Raw genomic sequence first — 13,485 nt, 5'->3', positions numbered from 1 at the left:
TCACTAGTTTTTTTCTGATAAAATAATCATTTACACTCATTTTAATGCTAACACAGTAGCGTGAAGGTGATTGTTTTGTGTTGCTGTGTCTCTAATGGTTTTAGTGAGTTTCTGAGAAACTTATAAGGTAGAAAGCAAAATAATACCATTTAGGTGGTGACAGTAAGGTTCAAAATTATGTTCTTGATTTTTATACTCATTTGTGTGTTTCCTTTGATTGTGCAGTGTGGATTATACACTGTGTTCCCTTGTTTTATTTATAGAAATAAATGTTGCTTTTGTTTGCATGATGAATCAAAATTTTGGCATGTAATCGGCCGCCAACAATCATAATATAAATAGCAACAAACATCAGTGATGTACCACAGATCAGTGTTTTTATATAAACAAGATATTTAAAATACATTTAGAAAATATAGTTTTTTAATCCAGCGAGATTGTCTGTCGAACAATAAATTAAATCACAAGTAATATTTCAATAAAAAATTGAATGAGCTAATGTCAGACAAATGCAAGGAATGTAAAATGACTTTTTTAGTTGTAAGTGCAAAATACAACCCCATGGATTATTTGTGTAAGAAACGACCATGTTGTGTTATCATGAAACAACGTTTTACAATCAATGTTTGTTTAAACATTATGGGCCCTTATTAAGCACATTGTCTAAAGCGCACGCCACCCAGTTTAAACGGGTGTGTCCAAATCCACTTTTTCTAATTTAACCATCTGAAAAAATGTCTTAAAAATGTCTTAAAGGGTTGTTCCTATTTTCGTAATGAGTAATGGGTGTGTTTTATGGTGTAACGTGCATTAAACCAGTGAAAGTATTAGCTGTCATTCCCTTAAAAATCCAATTGTGCTGGTGCCATTCCCTATTTAGATGGCGGAATTTGTAAACTGAAAAACTATGCGGAGGAAGAAGACCACCACTTTAAGTTTCATTAAAAAAAAATTGTGTTGTTTTTATTTGTATTGAAATCGTTTTTTTTTTTTTTTGTATTGAAATCTTTAAAAGTCATTTTCTTTCAGTCATGGAACTAAAAATAACAGAATTTTAATTGCTGTAAATGGATATCTTACATGGTCAGTGTTAAAGATAAAGAATTTACAAACATGTGGAGAGCCATTTCAGATTTTCGGACACCGCCGTAAGTTTTTTTTTAAAGCATTAATTAAAAAAGGTTCTCATCTCATATCTACAGGTACAAAGTCATCATATACAATAAATCTGTGGGGTAGCATAAAAAAAAAACATTTAAAAATAGATGCAATATTTGCATTTGTTTAAAGAAAAACATTTAATAACTTACCAGGCTACATGTGAAGCAGCTATTTAGGCCTTCTAATGTCTCATAGTTGGTTTAATCCTTTAATTTTTCATATTTAAAAACATTTGTGTGGTGCTGCACATCCATTTGTGTGATGTCGTCACATTTATAGGCGAGGCACATATTACTAATGTGCTCTTTTAATAATAAAAACAATATTGCGCCATTGAGTTCAGACTTTAAACCTGGTTTTAGTTGGTCAATCATCTATTTTAGTTGCCTCAAAATAGCAACGCCCCAACAATGCGCCTGAACACACCTCGTTTTCAGACCAGAACGCCCATGATTGCAAAATTGGGCGCAAATGCATTTGCTATGTAAACAATGTGGTGCTAAACATGAAAATGATAATTGCACCAGGTTAAGCAAAAGACACTTGAGTTGTGCATTGCACTGCATTGCACAGGGTGTATGATAGGGCCCTTAATTAGCATTTTTCTGAGGCTTAACTAGTAGAGCACTTTAACAACTCAGATGGTCATGAGTTTAACACCCAGAAAACACACGTACTGAAAAAAATACCTTGTAATCATTGCTGTGCCGTGACTTCTCATCCGAAAAGGCAGAGATTTAAAATATGTGTGCTGGGTGTCGTGTGTGGCTCTTATGTCAAAATGTTTTCACCGCGTCATGTGAACCTTTGTGCATCACGCATCACATTTTTTACATGACGAGCCACACACATGACGGGCTACATAGATGTTTTGACGAGTTTTGCATTCCTGCCTCCACAGAAGATAAGTCATGGCACACCACTGCTTGTAATGCACTATACAGGCATCTGCCGAATGTGTGAATGTATGAACTTTTTACATAGTCCCTTACTGACCAATTTTCTAGTATCCAATTTCCAAAATTCATGCATTTGACAGATGCTTTTATCAAGTGCATTCAAGATATACATTTCACTGCTACTAACAATTGAGCTACAAGATTGCTGTTTATCATGCAGACTAAACCCTACAATGCATTAAGAAAAAGGTTTCTGGAATCTCCTGCTGCTGATAGGGGTGTAATTTAGTAAATGCTTCTATGCTTCGTACTTTACATGAGAGAAGTGACAAGCTACCTATCTTGTCATTATGGTCTGGAGGAAATGTTGAAGATAAGGACAAATAAAAATACACTCTTAAAAATAAAGATGCTAGTGATGCCAGAGAAAAAAAATGTTTTACTAATTTAGAGAACCGTATATATATATATATATATATATATATATATATATATATATATATATATATATATATATATATATATATATATATATATATATATATGAAATAAATGATCTTTTTAAGAACCTTGACTATATATATAAACATTTTCTCACTACAAGGAACTTTCTGTGAAACAGAAAGGTTCTTTGGATGTCAAATGTTCTTTATACAACCATTTTGACAAAAAAAGGGTTATTCTATGGCATTGTGTAGCAACTTTTTTTTTAAGAGTACACCATGTCAGTTAAATTAAATACTGAGGTTTTAGTAACAAAGCCATGATATGATTTCCACTAAGTCTGGACAGAATGCTGGGAAACATTTTGTGAAAAGAAAAAAAATGAATGAAAATGACACAGTGCACAATTGCATCTAATTTTCTCTCTATGGTATTTTCTTCTTTTGTGTTTTGTTCTGTTTCAGTTCCCAAAGCTCTCCAAATGCCATTGCAGTTTAGCTCCAGACCCAGTATTGATTGTTGAACTGTAAAACAATATGAGTGCTGTAGGACCCTGCAGTGCCAATTGTCACCGGACACCAACAGACTATTTCTCCACCATCCCCTCCTCCTTACTGTCAACATATCAATAATGTTTTCAGTTTCACCTTCCAAAAGTCATTTTTATCCCTTAGTTATTTATAAGATGTAAGTTATAGGCCCTTTACAGTAAATTGGTGATTCAAAAGAGTCCATACGTTTTGGGTGGAGCAGAAAGTGCATGCTTTACCTCTACCCTACAAAAATTACTTTACTCCAACAAAAATGGAAATAAACCTAATTGTCAAAATCTCTAAGCAGTTTTTTTTTAAATAATAATATTAATAATAATTTTATTTTCAGGCTATGTTAGAAAAAAATATGCCTGACTACAAGATCTGTAAAGTCTTATATGGTCTATATACAAATTTTAAGGGGCTCAAGGGGGATTGACTGCACCTGGCAGTAAATAAATAAATTACAGCATCTGTTTGTCTGTAGATGTCAGTAACAATAAGATCAGCATATTTGGATGTACTGTGTATTGTGATTTACCTGAAATAGAATGTATTTGGAGGTAAGATGACAACCAAATGTAGGACAGCGCTCACTTGCAAACATTTCAGTACTCTGTTGAAAAGTAAAGTAATATTTAATACATGAAACTTTTTTATGACTTTCTTATGACTGGTAAGGGAAGGGATGTGTGAAAACCTTCAGATTCATAATACTCACATAATCACATAAATTTAGGGATCTGAGATGAAAGATGCCCCTCTAAAGTCTAAAGCCCCTCTAGCGATGCCCATGGCTAGAGATAAGAACACTCACAGGCATTTCCTGTGAACCGAGCGGTATGATGAGACGGCTTTGTTAGAGTTCTTTCCTCCTGTGATTGTCCAATCGATTGCACAGTCATGTGGAGTGAGTCATTATGAAGACAATGCTTGTCTGCCAGTGGGCTGTCCATGGTGTGCGGCGTCTCTTTCTTTAAATATGACTGTAGAGACGTACATCAAATAATTATCTCCTGTGAGTTGCAAAAGCACGAATCTACTTGAAAGGCAATGCTCAGAGGTGAGAAATTTAAATGAATTTCAATTTTTTGTCACAAACAATGGACATCATCAACAAAATTATAGTTCTTTTGAAAAGCTCTTTGAAAACCGCACAGCTTTCATTTTAGATCACATAAGAAGTTGACATTTCAAAACAATTGCATAATGCACAACCAACTATACTGCCACACATACAGTAGTAGTTTTTTCTTCTTTACTAAGAAAACGCTGGTGTCAGTAAAAAGCAGGCTATGCTTGAGATAAAATGTGAAATTTGATGAAAATCAAGGTAAATACTAAGGATGCACCAACAGGATTTGTTTTATTTTTGGACTGATGCCAGTGGATTAAAATACCAATGTTAAATCAATTATGGATTTTTGTGACTTGCTCATGTTTTAAACAATAAATAGATCATGTTCAAAAGTAGCAAAGTTCATTAAGAAAAATAACAGCTATTTTATTGCTGCATCATCAAATTATTTTCAATGAACATTGCGTTGGATCTAACATTTAGCAGGTCAACATTATCACAGAGGCACAAAATAAGATATGATTTGTCTATTTAATAACTTCACCCATTGGATCATACAACAGAAACTGTATACATCATAGTGAATTAACACACTGTTTGTTATATTGACCTTTTGAATGCTATAGCCCAGGGGTACCCAAACTCAGTCCTGGAGGAGTGGTGTCCTGCAGAGTTTAGCTCCAAATTGCCTCAGCACACCTGCCTGGATGTTTGCTGAGTTGCTGAGTATGCTGAATAAGACCTTGGCTGTTTCCGACATAGTCCCTTACAGCCTTTAATAGTCCACTATTTGAGGAAACATCAATTTTCAGTGGTATACGAAATCATGGTGGACACAACACAACAACTGATGTACACTCAAAGGCAAGCCGCTACTCGTCCATTAAAGCCGCCTTTCCACTGCACAAGACATACGAAAGCGACAGTCGGAGTTCTCCCCCTAGTGGCAGTCGTAATGAAGTTTCAGTTTAATCGTATATGGGAAAGAAGCTCATTCCAGCGCAAGAGGCTTCATTCTAATATGTTTACCATGGTGTTATAAATAAATGAACGCAAATGAATGAAACAATAAATAGCTATGCATATATGGCAAAGATTGCAAATTGTTTTTTGGAGAGAACATATAAAGACAAGATTAAAATAATAACGTACACAAATGAAATTAATAATGTATTTCTTATTAGTAATCAAAAGTAATTTTTAAGGATTCAAGTGTTACTAATTAAGTTAAACCAAAAGGATTAATCATTTTCACCTCACACATGGAATACAATGAAAAACATAACTTCCGGTCGGCATATCGCATGCGGTTTAGTCGCACAAGTTCAAATTTTTTAACGGATCCAACGCTCAAAACGGATCCGATATTTACGCATCCGCAGATGGTCGGGACCTCACGCAACCCCTTTGCGACTCTCCATAGGAAATGAATGACTTCCGGCTTTTCGGACGTCGTTTGTCGTGTGCAGTGGAAAGGCGGCTTAAGGCTTGCTCTAAATAAATTCTCTCACTCATTTTCATGCACTAATTTCAACGAATGTAGGGAATAGTGAATGAGGGCATGGGGCAGTTCCGGCGCCAGCCGAGTGCTGACGATGGGGTGAAAATACCAGAGGGGGCAATCACACGAATGCATAATTCCCCCAGCTAGAAAATACATATAGCTTTGGTACGTCCCTTAAGTTTTAACGTGTTATAAACAAACATCTCTTTAATACAACCACAAAAACTACAGCTATAGTGAGCAACGTACACATGCTCTGAACACTCTTACTATATACAACAACAAATAAACGCATACCTAATGTTAGCATGACACTGCTCATTTTAAGTTCAGACCCATGAGGTAGTGGCAGTTGCTGTAGTTTCTTTTTAATCCATTTCAAATGTCCATGGTGAATTTAGTTAATGCAATATAAAACCTTGAAATTATGAAATGTTCGTACTTCGTGTTTGCTTTGCATAGTGCAAAGAATTTTTATGTAATGGTGGGGGACAGTGTTGGCAAATAGAGTAAATGGTTTCCAGCGCAAAAACGGTCCAAACCCAACATTTTATTAACATTTTGGTTCAATTTGATCATTTAACGTAGTTATTTTAACTGCCACAAGTACCATAAGCTAGCGATTAAACACCAGCAGCTAGAAAACCACAATAGCAAAATGACAACATAACCTGTTTAAATATACAGCTATGCTGTAGGATAGGCTAATTCAAATACCTATTCGTTAAAGGTAGGGTTTCACATTTTGAAAAATGCTAACGGTAGCCACATAGCAATAAATCATGATCCCACCCTCCAGTCAAATCGCCATCCAAAGTCACGCCTCTTTCAAAACACATAAACATGCACAGATCAGATGGTCACATCTCATGTCTCATTCACCAGTGAGAAAACTTTGCAGAACAAAGTAAATAACATTTCCAAAATAACCAACATAAACATCTGTTTATGTTAAACAACATTTATGTAATTTTTTATAAAAATATGACATTGTTTGAATTGTCTTTGTTATGACAACTTGACATAAACCACTACATCATAAGTTTGACTAAATGGGTCTAAAAGTCGCTACACTGTTAGATGTCGCTGTAGATTTAGCAGTACATTACTGTAAAAATCCACAGTACTATACTGTATGTGTACATTACAGTACAGTACTGCAGTTCATAATGCATTCTGGGTAAATTTGTTTGAGCGGGAAAATTTTACAGTATGTTTTGGTCTTGATGTAACCTTGCTGTAGCCATTGCTGTAATGTGCCAGGTGTACTTGCAATAATCAGAGAAAGTGCGCCAGAGTCAAATCACACAGAGGGAGAGAGAGCACAACTCCTGGCTGCAGCTGAAGGAGGACGATTGATTTCTGGCAGTTCGGTAAGTTTGAAATATTTCTGTTTCATGAAAACTTAATTTTTAGTTTAAGAATGTTGTCAATAGTTTGTCACAATATTGTTTTAAACGTGCAATGACAGAAAAAAACGGTCGCCAACAAAGTTTCAATCTCCCTCAGAAAGTAAGCTTACACACAGATGTCTACCGCTGCTTTTACTCGCTTTACACCTTTATTAATGAATATAGGGTTGTTTTAACTAAATTATGAGGGTTTTGGTGAGTTTATATTGTGTTGAAAGTGTGGTGACAATGAAACTATTTTTAACGAAATGGACAAAGACAACCCGCCAGCGTGGTCTTGCGGTCCCAGCATAACGGTCGTTTATCTCGGCGTTTCATCCGTTCAGTTAGCGTCAGAGAAAAGTATTAAGTTCGACTGTTTGGTAAGGCTGACTCGTGGTTGTAAACAGACAGGACTTGACACGCCGTACACATCATACTGTAGTACCGCAGTCCTCCTCCACAGAAGTGAAAACAAGAAACCTCATATTTAACTGGATACATGCATCGAACTCAACGCAGCTTTACCTTCGACCAAATATCATTCAGACCTGGGCTCATCTTAATATCAGATGAACGAAAGGGATTGCCGCGCTTATTGTTGTTGTTATTTTATTACGGTATATCAGCAAAAGCAGAGAATATCTTCTCTTAAGCGTTTTACACTCCCAGTAAGTTGTCCAATACATTTTTATGGCATATTGTTTCCACCACTTCAGATGCATTACATGCAGTATATATAAGTTTCCAAAACACATCATATCAATGCACGAAAAGAGAATGGGCTCCGCATTTACGTACCTTTGTCTTCTCGTCTCTGTCATCTGATCCTTCATCTCTGGATGTAAAATAGTCCATTATAACATCGTGTAGGAAACTGGCATCACCAGGATTGCTCAGATTTAGGCGATCATGTTTATCTTTAAAGTGAGCAGCTAGCTACTAACTTGTTAAAAAACTTTGCGTGAAATAGTGTTACACCGCAGCCGGTCCGGGTAAAACATTAAAGGGACAGTCTTTTTACCTTATCACTATAAATCGCTATTTTCTGCACTAAACTAGACATTTTCAGAGATTTTCTGTAGACAAGATGTTATAGAATAATAATAAAAAAAGACTTATTTAGATATTTATATATAATATATAATATAACAACTAATATATATATATATATATATATATATATATATATATATATATATATATTTGTTTTACAACTGACTTAACACTTACAGTAATGTTTTATTTGTTAGCATAGCATGATATTAGATTTAAACACTTAATACATTTTTAAATCAATCACTTTGTCTCTGCACAATGAACATTATCAAATATTATTAATGTTGTAAAATATATTGTTCATTGTTAGTTCATATTAGCTAAGGCATTACCAAATGTTAAGGAATAAACTCTTATAGTAAAGTGTTACTAAATTTTCTTTTGCCATTTCCTTCACAATGTCTATTTATTTCTATGGCTAACAGATTTTGTAACATTTGTATTTTTTACAGTCTTACCATTGCTTGTAAGCTGGATTGGGTAAGATGGATCATCTTTAAAGGCACCAGGCAAGTACATGATGTACAGTTACAAGTCATGTATTTTTTCGACTGCAATATTAAATGCTTTCACGTCACATGCAAAATTACACAGGAATGTGGCTGACTTTTTATTTGTAGTTTACCTGAGTGTCATTGCACTTTTCCAGGCGTTAAGGCAGATGTGGAGGCACAACGGGTGATACCAGACACACACCAAGCACATTATGTTCGGTAAGTTTGCACTTTACCACTACAGTTTCTTTAAATACCCATGTATACACTCATTCACAATTCCCACACACAACACTGTAACACGACCATACACAACATGTACACAATTGTCTTAGTTTGCCATGTAGAAATATACAAACAGAAATATTCAGACTTTGGTTATAAGAAATTTAATTTAATAATTGTATTTATTTAGCAGAGGTGTCCCTGGACTTTATTGACAAAAGATTTTGTTTTCAGAATAAAAAGTTGTGTCCAAATCAGTAACAATTGTACTTTCTGTTCAGGACATTCAATCATGACATGATCCAGGTGGATGCTGTCCATTGAGGAAAGAGTTTGTTCAGCGGTAAGTGAATCTTCTGTATTTTTATGTAATTAGGTGTGGAACAGTAGAATAAGAGCAAAAGGTTTCAGAATAGGAGTAAATTCAAGGCTGAGTTTAATTTTTTAAGAATCTTTTTCTATCTTATATTTGTTGACTTAATGTTTATGATATTTCTAACAGGTTTCTGGATAGAATTAATTCCAAAGATGGGAAAAAGTGCACATCCAGACAAGGAGCAAGCAAAAAGACAAGGAACTTGGTGCAGAGAAAAGCTGTGGCCATTAACCCCTGTGAACAGCTTCATGCAGTCCCTGATTGAGTTCGAATGGACGACTTCAAAGTAAAGGCCACTGTGGTCTGTCTGCCACAGTTTAATGCATTTATTTTTAGTGTTAAATGAAATTCAAGTAGAATATTTAAAACTATGGGCCAGTGTTCTTTTTACCACAGTGAAATGTTACCTTTTAGTCGATGATGGACTTTAAACTGAAAAAATCAAACTATGGACCTGTGTTCTATTTGCCAGAGTTAAATATGTTACAGCAGGGGTCTCCAAACTTGTTTATACTTGTTGATTTTATTTTATGTTACTTGATTATATGTTTATTATTGTTTAAAATCTTGTTTTAAATATGTTTGTTTCAATTAAATGTTTTTTTAAATAAAATTTTGATACATACATTGCTTGGATTGCCTTTTAATTCATTATGTTTTAATTTAGCATTTTTACCATATTAATAACTATAGATTTAAACCTACATCTCTAGCTATTTTATATAATATTATTGTATTAACTGTAATAAGTAATAAATAGTATTTATGGGTCAATATAGACATTACAGTAAATTACTGTAAAAATAGACTACTGTAATAAAATATTGTAAAATTACAGTACAGTACTGCTTTGTAACTATACAGTACTAGTTTGTGTACTGTAAAATGGTATTACAGTACAGTACTGTAAAACCAAAATACAGTAACTTACTGGCAACCGTGCTGCCAGTACCGTACTGTAAAAATACAGGGAAATCGTTAACAGTGTAGATGTAGCAATAAGGTCGCTAAGTTGGCAACACAGTCGCTGAGTTGGCAACACTGCTTCAGCCAATCCCCCTTTTTTTTAAGCAAGTAAGCCCTACCCACTGATTAACATTACATTTGCATACAAGTTGAAAATAAAAATGAACACGAAAATGGAAACAATAATGAAAACCAAAAATAAAACAGAACATAAAATTAAAACTAAACTTTACATTTTAATTTTATCCCTATAGGCTTTTTATTCATGCCCAAGCAATAATATATTATTGCTTGGGCATGAATAAAAAGCCTTTTAAAAAATGTTTTTACAGATTCCTTTTCAAGTTTGCCTTTTTATTTTAATATTGGCTGTCTTGCCTCAAGATAATATGGAAAATGAAATGTCAAATTATCAATTTTATTTTATTTTTCAATTTGGCCAGAATTATGCTTCATCACGTTGAAAATGAAAAAATTTAATTTAAGGTTTTAATTTTTATTTTAGCATTTAATTTTCAAATTTGGGACATATTCTGCGATTTAATTTTTTATAATTTAATTAATTAATTTAAAAAAGACCAAAAATACCTTCCATACAATGGTACAAAATGAACTTGTAATTAAAATGTCAACATGTGCTAATGCTACAGTATGTAATATAAATGTAAATACCTTAAAAAAAAAATGCAACAGACACGTCAAAAGATTATACTTAACTTTATGTGAGTGCACAATACATAAAAAACTGACAACTAACAGAACTTGTTCTTCCTCACACAGAGAGTTCTGAAATTTTCTGACATAGAAGAAAAAATGAACAAAACATTTAATTAATTTAATGTTATTAACTGTTTTTGCTGTGATATGGACCCAACGCTGCATGGCTTAATCCATTATTGTACTGTTTTAATTTAATTTTATGTGAATCAGTCTCCAAATGCAATAAAATATAATTTTATCAATTTTAATTATTATTATTGGATGATTGGTTTTATTTCTTAAACACCTGAAAAAAAAACAACAACAAAAACATTATGAACTGAAGAATATTCATGACATTGTTATAAAACTATTTGACAGAGTATTAACACTTAATGACATTTATATGACAAATTTAATTTGTATCACTGGTAAAGAGTGGTTAGTTATGTTGTCTTGTCAAGATGTCATTACAAAGACATCTCAAACAATGTCATCTTTGCATTAAAAATGACATAATTGAAGGAATGACACTCAGTTGTCATAAACGTGCATAAAAAATCCCCATTATGTTCATGACACGTGTCATGCCATGATTATGAAGGTTTCATGTCAGTCTTACTGTATGAACACCCCTTCAGGTAAAGTGTTACCAAAATCTGCATATAAATATATTATAACTATAGGTAGCCAATACATCAGTAAGAGTTGTAAATTAGTCAAATCATTTCAAAGGTAAAAAGTATGATCCACACAGTTATAGTGTATATTTAGAAAGATATAATGCAACTTGCAAGCTGTGACATATTAATAAATCTAGAACGAGTGTTTAAGGAAGTTTTAAACAGCACAGTATATTTCAAATGTCCCATGGCCAAAAGCTATAGCAACACCTTTAAGCACACTCACCCACACAAAGTGTACACCATGAAAGATCTGAGCATCTGGTTGCCTGAGGTCAGTTTCTGCTTCAGTAATCTGTCCTGTGTCAGTTTGTGCTCATAGGGAAGGTCATTCAGATCACTTCAATGAAACTATCTGAAACCAGAGATTGGCAAACTGAGACCATATGCTGTACAGCAAGATTCACCATGCTCACTGACAGTAGGGCTAATATCGTTTAATTCATATGATTACAGGACAACACTGTTTAATTTGAATCAGTAGAGATAAGATGACATACAGTGTTAATTAAAGCCTTAAAGCAGGGCTATTCAACAAAAATGTAAAGAGTTAGACACAATTTCTTGACGCAAAGATCCGCAAGATAATAATGTCTAACTATTTAGTGTAATATATATTTAAGTAGCTTAGTAGTTGTAATCAACATTTGCATCAATACCTGACTCTCAAATCAAATGAATTCACTGCAACTCAAAAACCTTTTGACAATATTTATTGTCATGTACAATAGAACTAAACATATATGAATGGTTTTGAATTCCAGTCCTCGCCGCCACCCCCCCAGAACTTTAAGATGTCTGCATAAAAACACCTGATTCAGTTCATCAGCTTGTTAGTGTGTTAATTAAAGAGCCTGATGAGTGAAATTAGGTGTTTCATATAAGGAGACATCTAAAACATTCTGGGGGGGGGGGGGGGAGACTGGAATTGAGAACCACTAATGCAGGTGTCTCAAACCCTCCTCCTGCATGGTGGGCAACCATCCTGCAGACTTCAGTTCCAACCCAGCTCCAAAACACCTGTCTGTAATTATCAAACAACCCTGATCACCTTGATTAGCTGCTTCAGCTGTGTGTGATTGGGGTTGGAGCTAAAATCTGCAGGATGGTAGTTTACCAGGAGCAAGGTTAGAGACCCCTGATAATGTGCTCTCATTAACAAAAGTAGGGCTAAAAATAAATAAAATGTGAAAATTGTACATGTTCAAATAAAGTGCTTAACTTCAGAAAAATAAATTAAAAGGAGAAAAAGCTTAAACTTCCCATTTTCTGTATTTCAACTTCTCTGTCTCACTCGTCTTTTTCTCAACTTTTCTCACTAGTCACTCATCTGTTTCTTTCCCTTTCTGCCCCAGAGACACACTGTAAAACCAAACAGTAAAACTAACTTAAAATAGAAAGAACCTGGTACTCAAAATGTGCCAAAAAGTTTAGCTAACTATTATTTTTGAGTTCATTCAACATCTATCATAGATTTAAGTTAACATTAAATCTTTTTTTGAGTTTTTACAACTACACCAAAGGTAAAGAGTTTAGGGAACTTGAAAAGTAGATTCAACCATAATTAAATATTTTAAAGGACAAGTTCGGTATTTTAGACTTAAAGCCCTGTTTTCAGATTGTTTATGGTGAAATAGAATGGTTTTGACTGAAATTTCGACATTTTCGGCTGCCCTGAGAATTTTCGCGTGTTTGTGTTTCAGCTCAGACCTCTACAATGGATGTATAGGTGCACTGGAACAATCCTTCCTAAAATGCATTAAACTTTCGTTTACAAAGCCGTGAAACTCACCGAGTGGTCAGGGGTGTTTACTGATATGCTCACACAAAAATCGCTCCAAAAGACGCATTCCAACAGGTTTTATCGTAGTTTTTACCAACTCCATTGACTTGTATTAGATGTCCTGTGAGGTACGGTATTACTCCGCGCCGGGAACTTTGTTTCTATTCTTGCAATTGGCAAAGGCGGATTA

The 13,485-nt window shown here is 34.2% G+C and overlaps 1 long non-coding RNA gene across 1 annotated transcript; it reads left to right on the top strand.

Moving 5' to 3' along the window:
• The first annotated feature begins 8,715 nt into the window (after window positions 1–8,715).
• On the top strand, window positions 8,716–9,794 carry LOC135776088 (uncharacterized). Its single transcript, XR_010544035.2, has 3 exons — window positions 8,716–8,782; window positions 9,070–9,131; window positions 9,291–9,794. It is a non-coding gene; the product is annotated as an uncharacterized lncRNA (long non-coding RNA).
• The last annotated feature ends 3,691 nt before the right edge of the window (window positions 9,795–13,485 follow it).

Source organism: Paramisgurnus dabryanus, chromosome 21, assembly GCF_030506205.2.
Source record: "Paramisgurnus dabryanus chromosome 21, PD_genome_1.1, whole genome shotgun sequence".
NCBI classification, from domain to species: Eukaryota; Metazoa; Chordata; class Actinopteri; order Cypriniformes; family Cobitidae; genus Paramisgurnus; species Paramisgurnus dabryanus.
This window is presented reverse-complemented; position numbering and strand designations above follow the sequence as displayed.